Genomic DNA, 12194 nt, shown 5'->3' on the forward strand with positions numbered 1-12194 from the left:
AATTTCAGACAGACAGAAGGAATCGATTTTCAGATCTAATACCATAAGGTGACTAAGAGTAATAATAATGTAGTCTATATTTGAAAATAAAATTCTTCAATTGCACTTTCCCGTGTTGATATTTTAAGCTAAACGAAATAATATAATATATTCTAATTAAAAAATAGTTATTTTACTATAATATTTTATTTAATATAACAAATTATAAAGTTTTAATGCTCTAAATAAAATGGCTAGATAAATAATAATTTAAATAATTTTTTAAAACTTTCATCACTTTTAATTATGTGTATGCATGTGGGTCTACATGTAGGTATGTGCATATGAGAAGTGCTTGTGGAAGCCAGAGGCATTAAAACCTCCTGAAGCTGGACTTACAGACCTCTGTTACGTTAGCCAAGCATCATGGAGGCTGGGAATAGAACTTCAGTCCTCTACAAGAGAAGTACATGCTTTTAATTGCTGCGTAATCCAACCCCTAAATAAACTATTTTTAAAAATGTAGAAAGCTTCCTAGCCATCTCTCTTGGAAGAGGTGAAACAGAGCAAGCTCTCTGGCTGCTTGTGGAGCATCTTAATGTATAACTATGCCCCAGTGTTCTGATTGGTCCTTCAGGCTCTTACTGTTCTTGACTATTGACGATTGCAAACATTACCGTATCACATATTCCTTTGCCTGTCTGCCTGCACACATGTGCCACGGTTTCTCTAGAGCAGTGGCTTCACTGCTTGACTAGAAAGTCTAAGTAGTATTAAAATATCAGTGATTCCTAAAATTCACGGTTTGATATAGTGCCAATCACAGGTTAAAAAAACACCCCTAACTGAACTGATTAATGATTAACAGGTAAGCAAGGACAACATATTTGGCTTTTTATATTTTTGCAAATGTAAACTGAAACTAGGGCCTTGAGTATACTAAGCCTGCTTCCTATCACTGTGCTTTCCCCACAGCCAGTAACAAAATATAAAAAGATTAGCAAGGGAAATGAAATGAAAAGTGCAATGAACTACTGTAACAGTGGCATCAGAAAACACACAGATAAATGGGGAAACATCAGAAACAACTGTTATTACAGATACATCTCCAACATTTTACAGGCAATAAAATAAATCTCAAAGAATGCCCGGGGTACGGCTTAGCCACAGAGTGCTTGCTTAGCCACTGGAGGCTCAGAGTTCTACTATTCCCAGAGCAGCAAAACAAACAAACAAATAACTCAAACAAAGAGACTGGAAAGTCAATGTTATTATAAATATACTACAAATACAAAAAAAATTTAATTTTCTATACATAATTAAAACTTCAGGAAAAAAAGAGAATTCTGTGCTAGGAATTCTAAAGAGAATTGGTTAGCATCACTCCAAAGGAAGACCTCAGCCAGGATGAAGACCAAGGTACAGGTTGAGGAGGGTCATGAGTTCAAGGGCAGCCTGAGCTTCACAGTAAGACCCTGTAAATTAAACACTGAAAACTGAAAAATCTCTTTGAGAAGAAAAAAATCCAGAGAAATAACACATAGAAAAACACAGAGGAAATATAGTTAACACAGTAAACATTTAACCATTCTCTTTAATTTAAAACTGAAAGCTCAAAGTGAAAAATTATTTTCCCCATTAAACAATGAAGTGAGTTTTGATTTTGTTGTTTTATTTTGTTTGAGACACTGTCTTATGTAGTCTAGGCTGGCCTGATACTGGCTATGTAGCTGAGGATGGCCTTGAACTTGTGATTCTTTTGTGATTCCCTGTCTTCTAGGCCCCAGCATTACAGGGGTGCAGCACCACAGCAGGCTAACGATGACGCCCTTGTTACTATGCTGACAAACTAACTGAATGGTGGCGCAATGCAACAGGCTCTTCCATTTCCAACTGGTGAGAGTTCAAGTTGCACAATAACTGGGCCTTACGGTTCTAGAATGTTAGATACAACCTCTGACTTAGGAGTAAACTCACTGCAGACAACCCAAGATAATTAAAATACGAGCCTTATTATCCCACCTTTATATTCAAATTTATATAGAACAGGTTTATCACAATATTTATTACAACACTGAAAAACCCAAGGAGAGTCTAAATGTCTCAAAAATAAAAAAGGAAATAAATTATGATATAACCACCATATATACTAGTAATGAAAGTTGCAGCTTTTCCAACTGGAAAAAAAAAGTTTCCTAAATACTAACACCTCCAAAAACTAGGTGTCTCTTGGTAGATAGTGCTTCACACTAACTGGTCAGAATCCACTCCCTCTTTTAGTAACAGATAAGTTAGTCAGGTTCTTTACCATCAAGAGCTTCTTAAATTTGATGAAACATCATTTATGACTATGACGATGTTTCTAAACAATGTGAAACAGAATGGAGATTTAATGTTGGAAGCATTGTCATGTCCACATTACAGGGCACAACTGCAACTATGTAACCCAAACAGAAATACAAGCCCACAGAGCCTATGCGTAATAAAAATAATTTTAAAAAGCTAATAGTTTGGCTCCATTTGCAAAGTGTTTGTTGTACTAGCATGGGGAAACACATTCAGTCTCTAGAACCGACCTAAAAGCTGGGTAAGGTGGTATGCGCTTGAAACTTGAACATTGGGAAAGTAGAGATAAGCAGATCTCAGGGCTTGCTGGCCAGCCAATCTAGTCTAAACTGTGAGTCCCCAGCTCCAAGTGAGAGATCTGTTTCAATAAGGTTGACAGCCTTCTTGTATACCTCAAGCTGTCCCTTGGTTTCCAAACAGATGTGTGCATGTGTACCTGCCCCGCCCCCGCTCATACAGTCAATAGTAGTAACCTCTGGATAGCACAAACTAATGAAAGGCAAATGCATTCATCATGGAACCATCTCTCATATGGTACTTAACATTACCAAACAGCCTTTGTGTTTTAGAGTTCACACTGCGGAATTCTGACCCTCCCTCTCTTTTCAAGCCATTAATCAAATATAATTTCTTTGGCTATGAAGTTTCATGAAGAGTGGTACTTGGCTCAGGTTCTAGAGAGAAAGCCAAAAGATCATTTAGCTCTGCGCCCAGCGAACACAGGCAGGGAGGTTGAGGAGCAGATTTTGGCAGTACTCCTAACTTGTGTGTAAGGGCCACTAAAGATGGCCCAAGGTCCGTCATTGGAGCAACTTAAATGGAGAGGTGTGCTTGGAAAGGGGGTGCACGAGGCACTGCATGTCCTCACTGCTATCTTACTACTTCAAATATTTCAAAGGGGTCTAAGTGTCTGTCTTGGGCGGCTAGTGAACATTTCTAGACCTTTTTCCCTCGCTTCCAACTGTGCTGTTCAATAACAATTCTCAAGTCAAGGGCTCCAGAGGATTCTGAAGTGTGTGGTAAACCTATCTCTGCAGTAAAGGGAATTTCAGGACTTGAACAAGCACAGAGGCATCTATCTGTATGTCCTCACTGCCAACTCCTTACTTAAAAACCTCAACTCAGATTTAACCTTTTTTTTTTTAACCTTTATTTTTCAACTGACAGTGAGCAAGTTGAGACCATTTCCAAGATTCCCACAGCTTGTAAGTTAAAGCATGTGCATGTGCATGTACTTGTGTGTTCATGTGCGTGGGAACTAAGTGTGAGGTCTTTTGTATGCTAGACAAGTGCTGTACTATTACACTACATCCACAGCCCCCAAAAAATGCAAGTTACCACTTTGAAGCTTTTGCAGTGCTGGCAATGGAGTCCTGGCCTCTCAATCCCTTTCCACTGAGCTACAACTCAGTCTTCCAAATGCACCTTTCTTAAACACCCTCAATATACCCACCAACCACCACATTCAAAAACATTCAGAAAGTTCCAAGGGTTGACATTCTTTTATCTGTATTCCCAAAGGACCACAGACAGAAATAAATGCAATAAAAATACATCAATAGCAAATGACTAGGCTTATAAAGATGTATTTTTAAACTCAATGACAAGAAGTTCTATCTTGAGTATACAGCGCTGATTAAATTGTTCTTTTAAAATGGGTAAATTTGATTAGATATGAATTTTAAACTGAAAAGTGCACCTAAAAGTTCTCTATGTGCTGTGTACAAAGATACCCCTACCAAAATAAAAACTGAAAATTGCTGTCACAGATAAATTACAAAATGCATCACTATAGTTAGACATGCCATGGCACCTTCTAACCTTAGTTCAACTTTTAAATATGCATCCCAATGTTATTAGAAACCACAAATGAATTTTGTACTTTGACAGACTTAAATGGAAATCAGCAGACTACCAATAAAATATAAAAAATAATTTCACAGATAATTCTTTACTCTAGAGCAGTGGTTCTCAACCTTCCTAATGCTATGACTCTTTAACACAGTTCATCATGTTGTGGTGACCCCCCAATCATAAAATTATTTTCGTTGTTACTTCATAACTGTAATTTAGCTACTGTTTCGAACTGTAATGTAAATAGCTTTGTTTGCTGATGGTCTTAGTTAGGCAACCCTTATAAAAGGGTTGTTTGACCCTCAAAGAGATCACAACCCACAGGTTGAGAACCACTGCTCTAGAGGTTCAAATCAATTTGAATGACATCCTTTCTCTGACCTCTTAGTGCTAGGATTACAGGTGTGCTCCACCAGGCCTGGCTTGCTTAGTTTTTATATGGTTTATTTTGTTCACAGTGTCTACAGGGGGGAGATATTTTCTAAAATTGAATAATTTACAGAAACAGAACTTGTGAGAAATGTCTCATGAATTCTCATTCATCTAGGTACCTTTGTCTGACTTACATGAGAATAAAAACTCTTTTATAAGAGAGACACATGTCTTTAATAACTATGCTTTATTTCCAGTGCACTATGTTACATAAATTTAAAAACAGAATTAATATACGAGGTTAGAAAGACATAAAACTACTAACATATTTATTGTGAGTTTAGGAACTTACTACTGTTCCAAGAAAAGCCAGGAATTTCATTAGGTCCACAGTAACGTTTCTGCTGACAGTTTCAGCCATTTACAGGAGAGAAATGGTCTACATTTATTAACTATGAATGACTATTAATGAGTGATATTTTATATTAGAGTTTCACAATCTCAATTTATAGTAGCGATTTGTAGTTAGATCAGCATTCTCCCAAACCAGTAGCTATAATGACAGCATTCAAGCTCACTGAGGTCCCCAAATGGGTTTTTTTTTTTATAACAGAATAATCAAGGCTGCTGACATAGCTCAGGATAAAATTGCTTGCTGCTGAACCTGATGACCTGAGTCAATCTCTAAAACCCATGTGGTACAAGGAAAGCACCAATAACCTTACGTTATTCTCTGACCTTCACTGTCATGCCATGGCACAGGAGCACACACACACACACACACACTTAGGAAATATGAATTTTGGTTAGATTCCATTCTTGACATTAGTCTGGTTTATAGGTTTATCCTGTGAAAACAATTACTTCAAAACATCAGTAAGCTCTGCACTTGTCTACTGTCAGTCTATAAAAATATTACCAGAGTACAGACATAAAAGTGATTCAGCTGAAGCTAACTTCTTACTCAATATACTACACCCACAGTAGATTTAATTTTTCTGACTGATATATTAATATAATCCTTTGTCTTTCCAAAGTTGGAAGAAATGTTCTGAGTCTCTGCTGGAAACTTAAGTCACCAAGTTAGAAAGTATGTTTTTTCACTTATAGACAGTAAAGATTTCTGCTTAAACAATTATTTTTAATTAGCAATGGAAGAGTGCATATGACTATAAGTAATATGCATGTCAATATGGTTATAATAGATTTTTTTCCTTCTAAAGGAAATGGGCTAGTTTCTCTAAGTGGCAATATGTATGCACATGCATACAGCAAAGTCTCCAAACCTATTCATTTAGTTAATAAATATAATAAATATTAATTAAGAATCTATTATATGCCACTTAGGACAACTCAAAATCACTACTTTAAAATTATTCTGGAATGGAAAGACGAAAGGGAGATCCCAGGTAAATGTAGCCTACAACTATTCATTGTCTCACTAAATGGGTCAATGGCACGGCTAACTTTCATATTTTATGTATATTTTGTGTATGAACACTTTAAAGAAAAATTCAGGACCAATCTAACTGAATTGGATAGATAAACTTGGACAGAGTTAATCTGGATTTTTAAAGTAGGCCACATTTCTTCATATTGTTTCTAGTATACATATGAACTAGATAATCCCTTTGAGTTGACATCTGACTTCTCACTTCAAAATGTTTCATGTATTCAAGGTATTTAACACATACCCTGGCCTCCTCTCCTCACCGAGTCCACTCACCCAGGACTGCCATCTAGATGTGCCACAGTCAGTCTCCTGTCAGTTAGGATGATTCAGTCCTATTTTGCTTTGTTCACATTTCATAATTCAATCAATTCCCTTCCGGCCATCTCCTTCTTATAATGGAAAATGTGTACTATTAAGCCCCTATACTTTTTTGGACACTTTGGGAAAGCTATTCCTCTCTCTTCCTCTCCTTCCCTTCCTCTCTCCCCCCTCTTCCCCTTCCCGCTTTTCCCTCTCTCCCTCTCGTGGTGGTAGGGAAAGGTGTGTGTGTGTGTGTGTGTGTGTGTGTGTGTGTGTGTGTGTTGTTCATGCATGTGTATGTACATGTGAGTGGGTAGGCATCTAGGTATGTATGTTAGTAGAGGCCAGAGGTTAATGATGAGTGTCTTCCTCTATTTCCACCTTATTTTACTGAGACAAGGTCTCTCATTGAACCCGGAGCTCAGCCATTAAGCAAGACTAGCTGGCTGGCAAGCTCTGGAATCCCATCTTCACGTCCCCAGCACTAATATCACAGGAGTGTACTACCACACTTGGATTTTTAAGAGGGTGCTGGGGTGGCAAGCACTGTACTGACTAAGCCATCTCACTAGCCTCTCCATTCCATTTATGGAGAACAAAGAAGCAGGCCAATCCTCAGGTGGTATTCTTATCAGGCACCTACTATGTGCTACTCACTGTACTAGACTCCAGGACCGCTACACAGAGAAGCCAGGCTAGAAAGTCTCCTATACCAAGAGAGATCTCTGACAGTAATGTTCGACTGGGCACTATAAAAACTGAACCCAACTTTGGAAGTACCTAAGAATTTCATTTAAGCTTCCTTCCAAATGTACGACCTTTGTATTACACTTGCTTTTCTTTAAGCATTGATACAGAGCAGAAATAAAGCACCTTTCCATGGTTGTGTCACATTTGGTTTTGGCACTAGAACTGATGCTTTAGTCTCTCACAAGGTGACAATGGTCTTTCTGCAGTGTGAATAAATTATATTCTCAGCCTATAATAAGGCCTAACAGCCACTTGACAAATGATTTCTCAGGGACGGGTTCTTACACTCAGCAGTCTGCTCACAAATGAACTCCTGAAATAAAGCATTTGTAAACTGGGATGACACATTCTTTCTTTCTATATTTACATTACTGTGAGCTTAAGAAATGGTGCCATCACTAGCAAATTACTAAAGCAATTTTCTCCCGGAAGACTATCAAGTTTAATGTAAATTTCATCCATTAAAGGATGTAGTATTGATATTATGTAAAGAAGTAAAAGCATTGACTTTAAGTGTATAATAGTTTGTTCAAAAGTTTCCACAGACCAACTGAGTTGCTTCTTATACATTAGATCAACAAACTGGAGGGGAAAAAAGCCACAAAAGAAAACCTGTTCTACAGGCTTCTGTACACGTAGAATAGAGGAGCTACTGGAAAAAGCAAGCCATTTTATGTCCAGGCTCTAAGCCTACTGCATGTTTACTGGCTCTCTGCAGAAGTCTTCATTTTAATTAATTTTTTCTGCCTTAAAAGACCCACTTGAATCAATAACTGAAGGCGCAAATTTCTTGAGGCTAGCACAGGGTAGAATAGAAACTTTGCTCAAAATGGCTGTCTTTAGTCAATGAATCAATTTAATAGTTAACAATATATACTTCCTTCTCCAGGAGAATAATCACACACTTTATATGCATACCTTTTATATAACACATATGTTTACACCTGTATTATATGCAGCTATAGAGAATATACAATATCCTATTAAAGATTATACAAGTGAAGGCTTTATTGGAATGTAAATAAACGTACTAAAAGCTAACTTTCTTTGTTCTTTTATAACACATATACTTCTAGTTATATTCTCTGCAGGAGAGCTACATGGCTGACTACATGGGAACTTGGCATCACGATACAAAGAAAATAACTGCTAAACTCTTTTAACTCAAAAATGTATATTTATTCATCTTACATCAACAATTAGTTATACAGGTAAATTATCTTTTTTATTTTTCTTACAGAACTTTGGAGAAACCAGGCATTGCTTTTAAGTTCATGGTAGCATTTAACATTTAAATTATGGTACTTTCAGTTAAGTTAGCAATACTTTAAGTTGAATTATGGTGGAATGATATAATTTATAATAACTTATAATATCAAACGTCATAACAATAGCTTTACATTTACTGACAATATACAGATAACTTCCAAGTTTTCAAGCACTTGATAGAAAAACATGAAGAACAGAACACTGCCACTATTTTATTTTTGGAAACTGTAAATAAAAAACCACTTCCAAAATAAGATATTTGGAGGACACAGACCAGTTGGTAAGGATTCAAGTGCCTTAGGCAACAGAGAAGTATTGTTTGGTAGTTGTTGTTTTTTCAGACCTCTCCTAGTAACAGCAGTTCATCGTGCAGAGAAGCAAGCAACAGTCTAGTTTAACATGAACATACGAGCACGGCCGTAGAACTCAATTATGCCTTACTAGTTCATTTTCCTCAACACAAACCAATACAGACAACCTTGCTGATACTCACCAAGGGCTCCAGAAACTCCCCCAGCTTGTCTAAGCAACAACAATTCGACCCATGGGCAGGTGCTGAAGACAGCTCTTTTCTCGGGTTCAAAGCACTTCAGATGAAGAAGCCTTGCTCTTCCGTTTAATAAAGGATGCCCCCTGTTACTCAAGTGTGCTGGAGAAAGACTTTCTGACTCTCTGAAGAGTAACAGTCACCACCGGAAAACGTTAGCAGAAAATGATCACTTGAACACTCACAGAGCCGCAGTAAATTTCCACTCTGCTTGCTCTCGGATTCCAAGCCTTGCTTGTCTCTTAATCTGTCCTAGGCAGTTCTGTTTCTGGTCAAACCAGCTTGCTTATTCGTTCTCTCCCTCTCTAGCACGGGGTTTGAGACACACACCACACAGTCACGGCTCCTTTCTCCCCCCTCCTCTATTGTGAAACATCACAAGAACGCCTGTAAAGCAATTAAGCAGAGGCAAAATTCAATCTTGGGCAAAAGAAAAGTCTGAAGATAAACCAAAGAAAAATTTGCCATCACTTTTCTCCCTTTAAGTCTCGAGCCAATTCCTGTATGGGATTTTGTCAAGTGATTCAGCTGGCTTGACTGTCTTGCTTAAAACTATAAATGAAGATTCCCAGCAACTGCTTATTGACAGTAATAACAACAGAGCTGACTGCTAATGTGTCGGCTCCTCAGGGAGGATGCTTTCTGTCGTGGGAACGTGCAGTGAAGAGAGATGCAGACACTACCGATCCAACCAGAAAGCAAGGGAGACTTCAGAGTGTTTATAGTTGAATTTTAACACTGTAAATTTATAAAAATATAATCAACTTTAATGCACTATGTTTTCAAATGTATATTAACATTCAGTTACAATGAGAAAAATATAAGAACACAGAAAAATACAGACATCAGAAATCTAACTAGAGCCTCTTAATGCTTTATTGCAAACTAGACGCCACTATTTCAACAGAAAGTTTTATTCTAAGCATTTGTGGTCAAGCTCCACTACACCTCTTCAGGAAAATTAGAAAGGCCACAGAGAACATTCAAAAATCCTCACATCCGTAACTGTAGAGTAGAATACCTTAAAATGATGGCTCTTTCTGAAGAGCTTGGAGACGAGGCTTTGGGGAAGGTAGAGTGAGTGGAAAGGTGCCTCGGGTGGCAGTTCCAGGATTCTGTGGAATTGGAATTGCCAGCTCTGTACGGAAGCCAGTTACAGCTGCTCTGGAGGTACAGTCCAGCCCCCAGTCTCCAATACGCAACAGTCCTTGGTTTTGCTCCAGACAAAGCTCCCAATTACAGATCTAACAACAGTAGTTACAGGACCTATTACTCATACACTAATCCGTCTCAACAGAACTAAAGTATCTCTAAGAGTATGAGCTCAATTAAAGTGCAAATATCTGTAAATAGCTGTTTAAATGCCTGAAGGAAAATAAGCATATAAAATTTGGCCTTAAAATATAGATTCCTGGGCTAGTGGGACAGCGAGGCAGATAAAGATGATTGCCATTAAGCCTGGTGACCGAAGTTCAATCTCCAGGACCCACACGGCAGAAGGAGGGGACTCACAACTGCAAGCTGACCTCTGACCACACACACAGAGTGACACACACACACATACACACAACATGTAAATGTAACACACACACTTAATGAGGTTCACTTAAAGCAGTGAAGCTGCGGGGGATAGGTTTTGTTTTATAGTGCTGGGAATCAAATCCAGAGGTTTGGGAATGCTAGGCAAGTGCTTTATCACTGAGCTATATCCCCAGCTGCAACAGAGTTTTAAATTTTATATATACTATACATAATTATTTAGATATTTCTTAACACCTAAGACTAGGTATCAAATTTGTCTAGAGATTAGCCAAAAACATTATTCTTTCAATCACATTTGAGAAAAAAATCAAGTTTATGTCCTAGTCTGTAAGTCTCCTTCCTTTTTTTCCCTTTCAAAACAGTGCCTCAATGTTTAAGTCAAATTTGGCCTTGAACTCTTATCAGCCTCCCAAGTGCTGGGTAACAGACATGCTCAGTTTTTGATGTCAAATGCAAATTATTCTAAATTGATAAGGGTCATTAAGTGCCTTATACCTTGAATATATTCTCAAGGGTCCTATCATAATCAAAGAAATTCAGAATTTGTAAGAGTGGCTCTTAAAAAAAACCCCACAAGGTAAATGTTTTAAAGTACCTTTAAAATCAAAAGACCTTATATAAATAAACAATGGATTCAAAACTCACCATAGAAAGTAAGATCCACAGGGGATAAGGATGTTGCTCAATGGCAGAGCACTCAACCTAATCTATCCAGCATGTACAAAGGCCTAGGGTTCCACTGCAGGCCCCACTGCCCCTCTCACACCCAGAAACATATGTATACATATAATTAATAAAAAGTCTATTGGGGGCTGGAGAGATGGCTCAGTGGTTAGGAGCACTGGCTGCTCTTCCAGAGGACCTGGGTTCAATTTCCAGCACTCACATGGCAGCTCACAACTGTCTGTACCTCTAGCTCTAGAGGATCTGACACCCTCACACCAGTGCAAATAAAATAATTTTTTTTTAAAAAAAATGGGCTGGAGAGATGGCTCAGTGGTTAAAAGCACAGACTGTTCTACCAAAGGTCCTCCAGAGGTCCTGAGTTCAATTCCCAGCAACCACATGGTGGCATACAACCACCCATAATGAAATCTAGTGCCCTCTTCTGGTCTGCAAGGACACATGCAGGCAGAATACTATATACATAATAAATAAATATTTAAAAAAAAAAAAAAAGAAGTCTATTAGACCACAAAGACATCTATTTTACTTTTTCTAAAAGAAGAAATGGGACAGGCTTCATTATCTGACCATAGCAATAAAACAGAAGTTACAAGGAGGAGCCAATCCCCCCTCCCTCCCCCCTCCCCCCGGCTGAATCAGAAGTGGACCCAGATGCCTCAGCCCCCAGGCTTTTGTGTCTGCAGGAGTCACAATCATCCAGGAGCCCGCTCGGTGCCAGGTGTCATCATACCAAGTACTGCCCAAGGTCTCTAAGACCAGGTATGGGAGAGAGGAACAGGCTGACCTGAATGGCCAGTTGGCCACCCAAGTCCAAGGAGATGTCTGGGCCTGGGCTATGACCTAGGTCTTGATCTGGGGCCTTGGAGCAGCCAAGCGGGCCTGTGTTGATATCTGTGGCTCCTGTCCTGGGCTGCTGCCTACAACCATGTCTGTGTCCATGGTCCTACCACAGTCAGGTTCTGTATTGATGTCTGTGACTCATGTTGCCACCAAAGGCCACATAGACCTAGGGTCTGGGCTGCAAACTGGCCATAAGGGTGTCCAAGGGCCATGCTGCCACCAAGGGCCATGTCTGGGTCTGTGGCCAGAGTCTGG

General features: G+C 38.7%; 1 protein-coding gene across 5 annotated transcripts in view; it reads right to left on the bottom strand.

Annotated features, from left to right (window-relative positions):
- Cab39l (calcium binding protein 39 like) overlaps positions 1-12194 on the bottom strand; it is a 120501-nt gene that overhangs the window by 63933 nt on the left and 44374 nt on the right. For 2 of the 5 annotated variants that reach the window (XM_037208497.1, XM_028870382.2), the window contains exon 1: positions 8817-9360. The exons of 2 other annotated variants lie outside the window; for them this stretch is intronic. The gene's annotated coding sequence lies outside the window, so the exon portion shown is untranslated. Of the gene's footprint in view, positions 1-8816; positions 9361-9891; positions 10047-12194 lie in introns of those variants that run through there. One more of the 5 variants, XM_037208495.1, reaches the window with a different exon arrangement.

The sequence above is a fragment of the Peromyscus leucopus genome, chromosome 9 (assembly GCF_004664715.2).
Source record: "Peromyscus leucopus breed LL Stock chromosome 9, UCI_PerLeu_2.1, whole genome shotgun sequence".
Taxonomy (NCBI): domain Eukaryota; kingdom Metazoa; phylum Chordata; class Mammalia; order Rodentia; family Cricetidae; genus Peromyscus; species Peromyscus leucopus.